Source organism: Pinus tabuliformis, chromosome X (genome assembly GCF_031772625.1).
Source record: "Pinus tabuliformis cultivar Carrire ecotype Pingquan chromosome X, CPIR1, whole genome shotgun sequence".
NCBI classification, from domain to species: Eukaryota; Viridiplantae; Streptophyta; class Pinopsida; order Pinales; family Pinaceae; genus Pinus; species Pinus tabuliformis.
In genome coordinates, this window is record NC_142308.1 from 1,650,302,559 (window position 1) to 1,650,316,555 (window position 13,997).

Sequence of the window (13,997 nt, forward strand, 5' to 3'; positions counted from 1 at the left end):
AGAGAGCACTTGTTCAATATCAGTATGTTTTACTGGACACATGACACAGTAGAAGGACTAGGGTGAAGGCAGTGACAAATTATTGTGTAACAGGTAGCTCAATTCCTTTTTAACCATGTTATTTCTAGGTTCGACGTACCCCAAGCCATTGTCACAGATCATGGCTCCCGCTTCAGAGATTACATGATGGCAGAACTGACATCTGCATTGGGCTTGTGCCACAATGGCCCAACCGCATATTAACCTCAGGCCAACGGCCAGGTTGAAGCCGTGAACAAATCTTTGGTCACCATGCTTCAGCATACTATTGGGATGCACAAATCAAATTGGCGTCTCATGCTTTTTCAACTCATGGGCCTACCGAACTTCAACAAAAGATGCCATTGGTTTCACACCATTCCAGTTGGTCTATGGTCTGGAAGCAACATTGCCAATCGAATGTGAGATTCCTTCACTTAAGTTAATTGTTTAACTCCTCCCTGAAACATCACCTCAAGAGGAACGCCTCTTATATTTGGAATGACTACACGAGACTCGTCGCGTCACTGCCTTGGTCATCAAAGCACAAAAGAAACGGGTCAAATCCCATTTCGACCAATCGGTCTCGCCTCACGCTTTCTCTAAGAGTGATTTGGTCCTGCTATACGACCAAGCTAATGATAAGCTTGGGGCAGGCAAGTTCGAACCTATGTGGCACAGGCCCTATATTGTAAAACGTGTTTTGCAGAAAGGAGCCTATGAACTTATTGATTATGAAGGAAATCATCTTGATAAGCCCTGAAACGGGCTTTACTTCAACAAGTACTATGCTTAGGTCATCTTGCATGGTTACTTATGTACATTAGTGTGTGATTCATTTCTATACAATGTGGTTTTGTGTGGAAGTTTTCGAACAACTTTCCTGTTTACTACACTTTTCGTGCTTTGCAGATGTCTGCAGCTCCTCACGTTGGTTTTGCCGATGGTTCTTGCCGAAGTACCTGGAACCTATCATCCACGGCATGGGCTATCTACAACCCTAACGGTGAGTTGATTGATCTTCAAGGTATCTTCCTAGGTCGTACAACCAACAACATCGCTGAATACAATGCGGTCATCGAACTGTTATCAATAGCCATCGCTATGGGCATCAGAGAATTGGTTGTCAACCTAGATTCACAGCTTGTCGTCCTTCAGCTCAACGGGCAATATTCCGTCAAGAACCCTCAAATATTACGAATGTATATTTGTATCCATCTGTTGGAAATACATTTTGATTATATCACGTATCATCATATTCCTAGACACATGAATACATTAACAGATGCATTAGCTAATTACGTGTTGGATAGATATTTACGAAACATGTAAAAGATAAGACAAACCATTTATAACATAATAGATAGGAAAATATAACATATATACATATGTGAAAATGTTTGATACATCAAAACCCCAAAAAATAATACGTATGTCTCCAATAACATCGGCGGCTCGCAGGCCTCATACATCCGTGGCACGCAGGCCTCGTACATCCGTGGCACGCAGGCCTCAAAAAATATGTAAGTATTGGATCTAGGAACTACTGGCATGGTGGTCATGGTAGCATGAAATAGCTCGCACTACGTGACTCAGTAATCGGCCGATCCGATTTGAGACTCCCACTGTGTACCTCTGGTACCGTCGAGGCATGTCTCCTATCCGAGCATACTCAGGGCTACCATGAGTCAACCCCTCGAGGTTCCTCGCAATCTCCTCATTATCACTCCCTTCCTGATAAGGGGCAATAGTTTCAATAGGACGAGGATAGCGCCTGGCAATTGGGGACATCCCAGCTGGACACTCTGGTACAACATCTGCATACAAAAGAGAAATGTTATAAGCATGCATATACAAAAAACAATTAAAAAACATCAAAATCAAAATTTGGTTTGGTTTTTTACCTTCATCATCGAAGTCCTCCCCATCTAGCAAGGGCATATCCAGGTCTCCATCAAAATCAGTGTCATTGCACGGCTAGTCCTCCATGATGATTTTATGTCGTTCGTAACCACGAGAAGAATGTTGGTCAGTAGGACATCTGTTGACCCCTAGTGATCCTGGGCATCAAACGACTCCAACGGCCATCTGCGGATCACGTGGCATAGGAGGATCAACCTCAATCAACTGATACTGGAACAGTGGCACTCGTTCTAGGAAGAAGGTCACAAGTACTAATTCGAAGCCAAATTGCTTCATATTTCCTACCTTTGCCTTGGACAACTGGCGCTTGATATTCATCTTCATGGCCTCTGCCCAGTTGAAGATCGTGGGAGCTATGCAGTCTATAGCGTAAAGGAACTTTGACTTATTAGTCTCATGTTCCACCTAGGACCCCGCCACTCTGTTGATGGTCAACAGAAGCACCCTCAGTGTCAAATCCCATACACTGGAAATCTCAATCTTCCCGCTTTTGGATTTCAAGGCCTCAGGACAATGCACGACAAGCAGGGAAGATATGCTTGCCCCGACTGGACATGATCCATACAAATTCACTGGATCACCTTTGCGAGATAGCCCAGTGATGAAGTAAATGTTTGAAGTTGTCAGCTCCAACTCCTGGTCCCCAATGACAAAAATATCACGATTGATGTCCCAAAGGCTTATCAAATACCGAAGAAATTTGGACTGGGCCCGCATCCCTGGTGTAAGGAAAAATTTGAGGAGCCTGCAAGCCCTCAAAGCCTCCAGGCAATTTGGATCATTCATTGCCTGGGTGTCGACATCTTCGTCTTATCTTTCCTTCCAATCCACCATTTTTTTGTGTTTTCTCTCCTTCAAAAGCCATTTATTTGAGTCAATCATCAATTTTGGTACAAAAAAATCAAATTTACTGGTGATTTATTGAGAAAATTTGTTTTTGACCTATCCACGGTGCCGGTGCGCCTGTTCTAGAAACAGTCACACCGATCGGAAGGGATGGCCATGCAAATGACCCTCAGTCGGTGCGATCTCGTGCCTGGAAATCGCGATGACCGAGGGCGAAAATTTTCTCAAAAACCTCCCTAAAAATCCAAAAAAATGGTTAAAAGCATAAATGAATAGCATAAAAGTGGAGCTCAGGGCTTCGGCTTTTACCTGGAACTGATGGCTTGTTGATTGGCCTCCTGGATCTCTCGCAATTTGCTCCCAAAAAACTAGGGCAAAAGAGGGTAAAAGTCTTCACTGCAAAGGTAAAAAGGTAAATGGTAAAAATATATTTGTTTTTCTCCTATTTATTCATTTTTTCATGAAAATATCAGGATTTGTAAATATTTTTTCACCTATTTTGCCTCAAGGACTCGATAATACACTTTTCCTTGCTTGTGCAGCGACAGGTGATGGATGTTCGACGATGGCGATGAGTCATGTTTCAACTCTTTTCTCGACTCTTTAAACTCACATGAAAAGATCACCGAGTATTTTTCCCTTTTTGACTCATTAAAGAGAATAAAAATGGGGGGTCCGCTTTCAACTCTTTTCTGACCCCTTAAAAACAAAAAGATAGTCAAGCCCTTGTCATTTCCAACTCGTTAACGGATTTGAAACGTCATGCACCCAGTATAAGTTTACCCCTTTTTCGGGCTGGGAGGCACTATTTATGAAAAAGGTACTCCTTGACTGAAATGGTCGAGCGTTCTCTCAAGTATTGTTTTCTACCTTTTTGGGCTTGAGAGACATGAATGTACGAAAAGGGACCATGTGGAGTTTTCTTTTACGTGTCTTTTTCAAACTCTCTAAACATGAAAAAGATACTGAGTTACACCTTTATGGGACTCATTAAACTATTAAACGACATCGGATTCGTCACCATGACGAACACGAGCTTCTCCTTCCTAGGGCTTGCAAAACTTACTAGGTTGGATTTGTCCAAAGGATGAACTTACAGTGCAAGCATATGCTATCCCCTTCAAGCTTGCGATCAAAAAATAATTGGGGTACTCGCTAGCAATGGTGGGGGAAAATTTGGAAATCTATCGAGTCGTGTCGGTAGCTCACTCTTGAACATGACACTCTTTGCTTCGTGTTGGGTTGGGACATCCTCCTTTACATCATTGACCTTCCTGGGTTTGGGCTATTCATTTTTTCCTTCCATATGATCTCTGCTATGTCACCATGACCACCGATCCCATGGATCCAAAAGCTGCCAAACTTCCAGTTGTGTCGCCAATATGTTCAAGAGTTTTCCTTCTGCAGTTACACTTACCTCTGATTCTCTGTATCATCCAAAATCATTTTTGCATCCTCTTGTCTCGCGTCGATGATGTGGGATTCATTATGGCCCTCCTTCGACACGGTCACTTTCCGTCGACACCAACTCATTATCCGGGAAGTTGATCGAGAGACTCCCTTCCAATACCTTAGAGCTTGCATGCCTTAATGGCAAGTTCTTCGCACTCGACGACAAGTTCACATCATTGACTTTCGATCGGGTGATTTCACGGATGTTCGACTTCAGTTCCTGTATTCACATTCCATGAATTCTGCTGATAGTACCTTGAGGGCCATTGTCATTATTGGTGGTTTCTCTCGCGCTTGTTATGGTTCACATCATTGACTGGTAATCAAGCAAATTTCTAGCATGTTCGACGTCAACACATCTATTCGCATGCTAGGATATGTACTTTGATCAGGTCGTGTCGGAGCACAAGACCCTGGACTCAGATTACAAAAAAGTCCAGGTTGTGAAATGGTGTGACATGGTTATGATGATATGCATGTCTCTTTCATATGGCTAGCTACGACCAGACCATGAGATATCATATGTGATCCTTCTCATTATTGGATGGTTGTGACCATACCTTGGTTTCATTATGATCCTCTTTAACAGATGGTTGTGCCCATACCTGGATCCATTTACATGATCATTATCTGGATGGTTGCGTCCATGCCACGATTCCTGTATCTTTTGATGGAGATATCAATTTATGTATATGTATCTGCACTTGCTTGCAGGTCTTCCGACAGCAAACCAGTTCCCCACACTGATTTATAAAGCATTTCATCCCTCACTCTGGTTCAGCCTTCATGCTTTAGGGGGCATCCATTACACATCATTTTTTCACTGTCCCTGTACTCACCATTCCTTGATCCTGGAGGACCTCTACAGTGAACCCCGCATGCTTCGTCATCATGGAGAAACTCCCATTATGTCCCTCTTCATGAGCAGATCATTTCCATTTTGCACCATTTCCCCTGAAACTTCTGTTTTGCCCAATTTACAATACTGGCACTAATGGCCTTTGTATCCCCCGCGCCGATGTGTATAGATTAGCACTATTCCCTGCACCGATTGGTGCGACTAAGCTATGTTCCAATCACGTTGGTCCTGTTATGGAAAGCTTTTTAAATTAGATCTGAAGCTTCTATCTCTAGAAGCTCCGTAATGGAAGTCTGGTAAATGGTTTGGCCAAATGGGGTTGAGGATGACATTTTGGGCTCCTTTCCCCTATAATGATGGAACTACCTCAAGATATAAGTCCTTCTCCCATGAGAAGAGGATCCATCTCCCATCCATGTTTCATATATAAACCTCTCTTCTTCCCAAACACAAACTAGTTGCAGTGATATAGTTAGAGAGTTGGTTGAGTGTGAGTATGTTATTAGACAAGCAACTTATTTCTAGTTGTACCCATCTAGTCATGTGAGGGAGAAGTGTGTTGGTTTGGAGTGAAGCCTAAAGGGAAGAGTCTTTAAACTATTATTGTTTGAAGCCATCATGAAGTGCTAGCAGAAGTGTGTGGGAACCTGGTCTTGTCAGAGGAAGACTGCGATGTCAAGATGAATGGTTGTAATCTCTCTTTGATATTAATATATGTAACTATCGATTGATTTCCTACATGTTTTTTAATATTACATATTCATGTCTTGATGCTTCTTGACTCATTAATTAGGTTGAATTGCAATTTGTCTATTATTATGTTTGTATTTTGTTGTTGTTTACTTGTTTCAAGAGATTGAATAAGGAAGCGATAGATTTCTGGAGCAAGCAAGCGAGGACATCATCAAGCAGGATAAGCGACCAAGAGGTAGACCCTCTTGATTTATTCTAACCTAAGGACATCTTCCATAGAATGTAACCGTTGTGGCTAGTCCCATTATCGGGCTAGAGGAATTTGTTCATGTCCGCACTTATAATTTTACTTCACCACACTTATTGTCCTCCAGTTCTCACTAAAATTCCAAGCGGTTTCCCTAAATTTGAAGGAAAACCCAAATAGGACCCTCAGGCCCATGTGGTGACATATCACTTATGGTGTTCTTCTAGTTCCTATGTTAACGATTCCATTCGTCTCCACCTCTTTCAGCGAACCTTGATAGGTGTTGCCGCAAAGTGGTAAATCGAGTTGCCTCGAGGTACCTATGCAGACTTCAACTCTTTGGCTATGGCCTTCCTCACCCACTTCCAGTTACCAGTTCATTATGAAACTGATACTCACTTTCTTACATATTTGAAGCAGGATATTGCAACCCATATCTCCGATCACATCCATGAATGGAGACGTCAGCGTCGCCTCATCAAATTTGAAATCCCTGATGAGTTGTTGACCGAATGGTTTACCAAGTCATTTGTAAAAAAAATCGTTGCAGATATAGCAATGGGTGGTTGTGTTACCAAGGATCAGGCTATTGCACGTGCCCAGTATTTGGATTTGGTTTATTCCCAATCTAGCACGCTATATGAAATGTTGCCTGATGCTCCAATGCCATCTTCAGACCCAAATTCTTCGAAGTCTCCTGATGTGCCACATGTTGATGGTGTCATTGGATCAGTATCTCAAAATTCCACTAAATCTTCTTCGAAGAAAAAATCTATTTCAAATATTGGTTCAAGTCATCCTTCGAAAAACCCATCGAATCCTAGTAAAACCTTCGAGGTCAACGACGTCCAGTCTACTGCGACGGATAAAGCTCGAAAGGTAAGAAGAAGGGTAAGGGGAAAAAAATTTGATACCCCAAAATAGGATCCTCCTAAGTCATTTATTGATGATGCCTCCAAATGAAAGCTGAAATATCCTTGCTCATTTTTTAGGAAGATCATTATACAAAGGGTTGTCCCCGACGTGCCAAAGTTAGTCGCTTATTGAAAGGAACCCGACTGTATTGAAAGAGATATTCCCATCTCAGCAAAATGACTTGGTAGACCAACCACAATCCTCTGCCTCATCAGGTTCTCATGTTTACATGATGATGGGTTTGTTGCCTATCTCTGTAGCCACTCGATCGAAAGCTTATCAAACCCCTCACAAGAAGATGGTGGAAAAAGAAACCACAGATATACCTTCTACTTCCACTCCACCCAGTTATGGTCCTCTCCATATCAAGAGACCTAATAATGAATCAGTTATCTGACCACCTCCCAAAGGTGTGCTTCGGAAGTCATCCTATAACCCGAATGCTAGAGCTGCTCAACATTACAGTGTTGTTGGAGATTTAGCTCAAGCGCCTTCGATGATGTCTACTTTGGAAATTCTCCAAAATTTTCTAATGCAACATAAATCATTATTGTGTGCTATTGGAGGCATTGATCCTGTTGATTCGAGCTTCATTACTTCGATATTGAAAACCATGTACCTCATCTTCCTCATAGAATTTCCTTTTTTTTCAAGTCATTATAAAAGGAAAGATGATCCATTGGACTATCATTGATAAAGGTGCTTCCACCTGCATCATGTTTGTTTCATGTTGGAAAGCTATTGGCTCTCCACCTCTCAACCAGTCCCCAAATACTTTGGAGGCCTTTGATGGCAGAGGCTCCCGTCCTTATGGTATTCTCACAAGTTTTCCTATCACTTTGGAAGGGAAGACTGTTGAGTTAGAAGTGGAAGTTGTAGATGCAAATCTGAATTACAACCTTCTACTTGGGTGAAGTTGGACCCATGCCATGTTTTGTGTGGTTTCCTCTTTGTTTCGAGTGCTCTATTTTCCTCATGAAGGAAAAATTGTCACAATTGATCAATTGTCCTTTTTCTCTTCCAGTGCCTCAAATGGAAACGTCCCATATGTGGGAAATACTGATATTCCATATGAGAGTGTGGGGGTAGGTCTTTTCAAAGATTTTTCTTTAATGGGAACTTTTTCTCTCCCACCTCTACATGTTGCCTTGATCAAAATGATCTCTATCTCTACTAACCCATGGATCATCCCTTCTCCGAATCAGGCTGATTCGTTTGGTGACACTATGCTGCTAAGTCCCTTAAAACAATCTTATCATGAAATTGTTTCAGCTTTAGCGGCTACTTCAGATAGCTATGTTGTTCTCAGTATGTACCTGGATACCTATTCGCAATCTCCTTAGCTTGGTTCTTGGGATTCTTCAGATTCCTTGAACGAGATATTCCCCACCGACGAAAGTATTGTTGAGGTTATGTCTCTTGACGAAACTCCTTGGAATGATGCCCATCATCATTCCTCGTTTCTTCCAATTCTAAGTGAGATTCCTTCATGTCTTGAATTTTTTATTTCTCATAACCGGATGCACCCATTTGAAATACACGTTTTAGTGCTAGAGGGGTTGCCTAGTCACAGCAAAGACAATACCAAAGCAAATTTCCTTAGAAAGTTGATTCCATGAAGGCTTACCTTCAAATTTTCATTCGATGAAGTCCTTGTTGTGTTGCTCCAGCTCTCATTCTTCTAATCACTTGTACCTAAAAACAACATACAGAGCACAACCACGAACATAATAGAGTACGACAAAAACAATCTACTTAAAGAGTAAAGGAGCTTTAAGCTATCAATACACAATCCAACATAAGATATAGGAAATAAGCTGTTGATTTGTATTAATGTAAATTAAAGCAGAACTTACAACCAAGCCTTGACGTCATAAGCCTCCTTGAAGGGTCCTGTCAGCATGTCTCCGCAAGCATTCACTCATAGACTGTCTCCCAAAAGACAAATAGCTCTCTCTCCTACCCAAAAGGCTAACGCTATAACACTCTTACAATCAAGTTAACTCCACTCAAAACCATCCCAAGCTAAGTTATATGAGAGCCTACTTCCACACTCTAGCAAAACTCTCTACTTTTACTATTGAATTCTTGAACTTTGAAGCTAGTTGATCTCAGTCATGGAGGAAGTATTTATAGGAGGAGGAGCTTCCATACAAAATGGGAGAAAGAGCTTATCCCTTTGAGAGGTTTCAAAAAAGGTGGAACAACCATCCCAAACGAGAGAGGCGAGCTCATTTGATCCAACAACCAACCCTAGGACCACCCATGAAGCTGCTACACTTCAAAGCTTCGACGAGTTGTTTAAAAAACTTGCCAAAATTAGCTCATCACTAGTGCAACATAGAGACAGAGCGAAGACTTCACTAGGGCTAGTGCAATCTTGGACATCTTCGCGGGTGGAACAATTGTTGTCCCGTGACGACCCAAAAAACATAGGTAAAAAGGGTTTGATCCAAGAGTATTGAACTAAGGTATTCTTCCTGAGATGACAAGGAAGACATTAACACATAATTTTCAACATGACACAAGGCATATGTCAATAACACAGACCGACTGTGTTCGAAATTAGGGGATGCGAGGTCGGTGACAAATTACTGTGTAACAGATGCCCCCTAAAGCATGAAGGTCGAGAGAGTGGGAGGGGTGAAATGCTTTACGAATCCATAACTGAAACAGAATACCAACACGGAGAACCTGCAAACACAAGTACAACTGATATCTTTGATACATGAGTACATAGTGAAAGGAAATACATGTGCATAAGGCATGGGCGTAACCATCCATAAGATAAACATAAATGACCTGTGGTATGGACACAACCATCCAATAAAAAAGGACCATATAAAAGACACAGGTATGGTTGCAGCCATCCAATCAAAAGAGTCATGTATACAATCATGAATCAATCCGCACAACCTGGACTTGTGTAATTAGAGCCCAAGGTCTTGAATCCCAACCCGATCATGGTACAAATTCTAATATGAGAATAGATATGCTGAAGTCGAGCATACTAGAAAATTGTTGATTACTGGTCAATGATGTAAACCATTAAAAAGCGTGTGAGAGACCACTAGTAATGTCAATGGTTCTCAAGGTAATGTTAGTACAATCCACGAAGTGTGAAGAATGATCTGAAGTTGAACACTCGTGAAATCGCCTGATCGAAGGCCAATGATGAAAGCCTATCGTCGAATGCGAATAACTTTCCATTAAGGCATGCAAACTCCAAGGTACCAAAAAGGAGTCTCTAGATCAACTTCCAGGATAATGAGCTGATGTCCACAGGAAGCGATCGGTCGAAGGAGGGCCATAATTTTTCCCACATCATCGATGCGAGACAAAGGAACAAGATGAATGTGGATGAGACAAAGATTCTGAGGAAGGTGTGTAAGGATACAAACTGCAGAAGGATTAAGCTCTTGAACATATCGGCAACACAACTCCGAAGTTTGGTAGCATTTTGGTACCAAAGGGATCAAAGGTCATGATGAAGCAACAAGGATCAAATGGAATGATGAAAAATGGATAACCAAAAACCCAGAAGGCCAACGATAAAGTGAGGATATCCCAACTCGACACGAACCGGAAAGAGTGTCGATGTTCAAGAGCGACAAGTTGCCATAACAATTAATACAACCGATGGAATACTTCCAAATTTTCCCCCACCATTTCTGGCGAGTACCCCAATTATTTTTGAAACACAAGCTTGAAGGGTGCATATGCTTGTAATGTAAGTTTTTCCTTCGAACAAATCTGACCCAGTAAGTTTTAACGAGCCCTAGGAAGGAGAAGCTCGGTCTTGTCATGAAGACAAGTCCAATGTCGTCAGGGTTTAACAAGTCTGACATAGGTAAAACTCGAAGTCCTTTTCATATTTAGAAAATTTGAAAAAGACACGAAAAAGAAAACTCCAAAGGTTCCTTTTCGTAAATTTGTCCCTCTAATCCGAAAAGGTAGAAAACAATACCCAAGGGACCCTGTTGACCATGATAGATCAACGTATACCTTTTTCGTAAGTAATCTATCCCAGTTCGTAAAAGGGGTAAACTTATACTGGGTAGGTTATGATTCACATCCTTTAATGAATTCAAAGCGATAAGAGCTCGGCAACCTTTTCATGTTTCGAGAGTCATAAAAGAGCTTAAATATGTCTCCAAAACTTTTTTGTGTTTTTATCGAGTCCGAAAAAGTATAAAATACAACTCGTAAATCATTATCACCAGAGTATTTGGAACCTATTGCTGCACAAAAGCAAGTGTAAGATCTATTTTCAACGTAAATACGCATAATGTTAGAGCCTAGATCGACCTCAGGCTGAAGGAAGGCAGGTCTAGGGTAACTACAAACCATGCTTAACCTGGTAGCTATCCCTACCAGGTCAGGAGAGGGCTCTTTCCTTGTCAATATCAGTGAGGATGGTTGCAATTATGACTTGAGATGACTGAAATGAATGCTGATTTTAGGCTAGGTATAGTAAATTAGGGTTTCTGATTTGATTTTTAGGTTTTGGTTTCTGGATCAATTGGAGAAGGCAGATGCGTCCGGGAAATCAACTCAAGGATACAATCATGTTCTGTGGGGCGAGGTAGACAAGGGTTTATGTACTCAAAATGGATTGAGATGGTAGATTAAGATAGCTGAGGAGTTGAGGAGGGCATAAAGAAACTATGAATCCTCTTCAAACAGTTGAAAACATTGAAAACCAAATGCATTCCCAAGACAAAGCACAACAACGTATTTTGTCCATTCACCTTGATTCATTTAGTTTTAGAAGAAAAATATGGATTTGGATACATGTAAAACATAAGAAAATCTCATTACAAAGAAGAAACAATACATAAACTCACTGTCACAAGAATCCCACAAAAATAGCTGTGAAACCTAGTTTTATTCCTTGCCAATCTGCTGATACAAATGTTCAATGAGTGCCACCACTTCCACCAAAGTCCAGCCTTTAAAAATGACTAAGAAATTACATAATATAGGCAAGGAGACCACTCATGCTAGCTATCAAGGTCGAATCCATGAGAAAATGGGTGGTTTCAACCATATCTAAACTAGGAACACAAAAGTAGGCAGTGGAACAGCTTGCCTCTAAAACATAGGGAACCAATTCATTACAACTCAAAACCACTTGGAACTTGATGTATCTACCCTATGAGGTGATTTTCATCTATACTTACATCAAATACATCATTTACCATGCATACATTTACCTAAACAAGAAGAAAAGTCAACCACTGAAGAAACTGGGCGAAATTTTGAGTTTTAGGCAAAATTGACAAAATCTGCCTGATGCGCAGCGCCCTGAGCCTGATGCGTAGCGCCAATTAAAAGTTGCCTTTGGAGGCCTTCCACTCACCCAAATCAGGCCCAAGATGGCTTGTTGGAAAGCTCTGCCTATCTAGTTTCTGGAACACTTTGAATTTTCTGATTTGGAGTTGATTTGACCCTTCAAAAGTTGATTCTCCCAAGACTGCTTCCTGTGGGTCCAAAAAGTGGCAGAGAGGGCATTTTTGGGTGTTTTTTGCCATTTTGGTGGCCCAGATCTCCTCCAAAATTGATGAAACTTTATGGGTTTTCTTATTTTTTGATGTTGAATCCAAATATATAAGCCATTTGTCAAGAAGATACACCAATTCAATGCACAGCGCCACTGGCACTGCGCATCAGCCGAAATTTTCTGTGTTTTTAATTCAAAAATTGGAAAATGATAAAATTGTCTCAAAAATTTCCCAATTTTGGCTCAAAGCTGCATCATGGGTTACTTTGTTGGGCTAAAGTCACATCAGCCAAAATGTTGAGCTTTTCATCCTTCTTTTTTCCTTTTAAGGCCCTCCTTAATCTTGCCTTAAGGTGCTTGATCCTCTTGTTGCATACTCTATTTCGGGTCAAATAATGATGTGCCATATGCCTTAGCATCTTGTTGTCTCTATTTGCTTTCTTTAGAAGGCCCTCAAGGTGGATATTTACCCTTTCAAGCCATATCTCTCTATCATTTACCACCTCTTGTTCAACTGGAGTCAAGAGAACCAGATGCTCTTTACTACTTTGCCTTTGAATTTTTAGCATCTCTAACTCCATTTGGGTTTGTTTATCCTCTAACTATTGTTTTCTTGCTCTAGATAGTTGATAATATATCTAGCTCTGGCCACTTTATCATTCAACATATGAATATGATCCTCTTGCTCTTTCAAAAGCATGTTTTGAGCTAAGGATGGGCTGTCAAGATCAATTACCTGAGTGTGATGAGGTGGCACATCATCATCATGCTCCTCAAGTGAGAATTCCCTCTCAACATCATCATGGAGCTCCTCATCAATGGCCTTTCCTTTACCTTTGTCTTGCTGCCCATGTACCTACTTTGCTGAAGATGAAGGCGAGACCCCTTCCACTTCTTGTGGAGATAGTACTCGCTTGGCCACTGCAAAGATCATCCTAGTGCCTCTCTCATAGGTGACAAATACAGGAACATTCTCTGTTTTAGTTTCAGGTACCTTTTGTTGTCCTGAAGGCTCACCTTCTTCTTGGGGATCTGATGAAAAGATTTGAGGCCCCTTGAACATCTCATGGGAAATGAAAGTTTCCCATGGCATTCCCAACTGAGTAAGCTGATGCAAAACAATAATTTTGATGACAGAGAAATTCCTCTCTCTAGAGCTATCACTTAGGGTGTCTTCCTCATATTCAAACTCACTGTCTCGCTCCATTTTTGTCTCTTTGGGATGATTTGATGAATGATGGACAATTATGTGAGGAAAAGATGAGTATGAAGAGATTTTATAAGAAGGAAAACAATGGTGAGATGAAATGAGAGGGTAAGTGAGGTTTATAAGGAACTAGGGTTTGATGTGAGGGGGTTTAGAGCTTGGTGAAGGGATTAATTTTTGTAGGGAAATAGGGGAAGATGATATGGGTTAAGTAAGATGGGATTTAAAGGTGAATTTAGGGAAAATGATAATGGGAAAATGGAGACAAGTGACAAGAGCTTGAAATGGTGAGAAATTAGGTAGAAGACAACTAGGGTTTTGAGTTTTAGGAGGC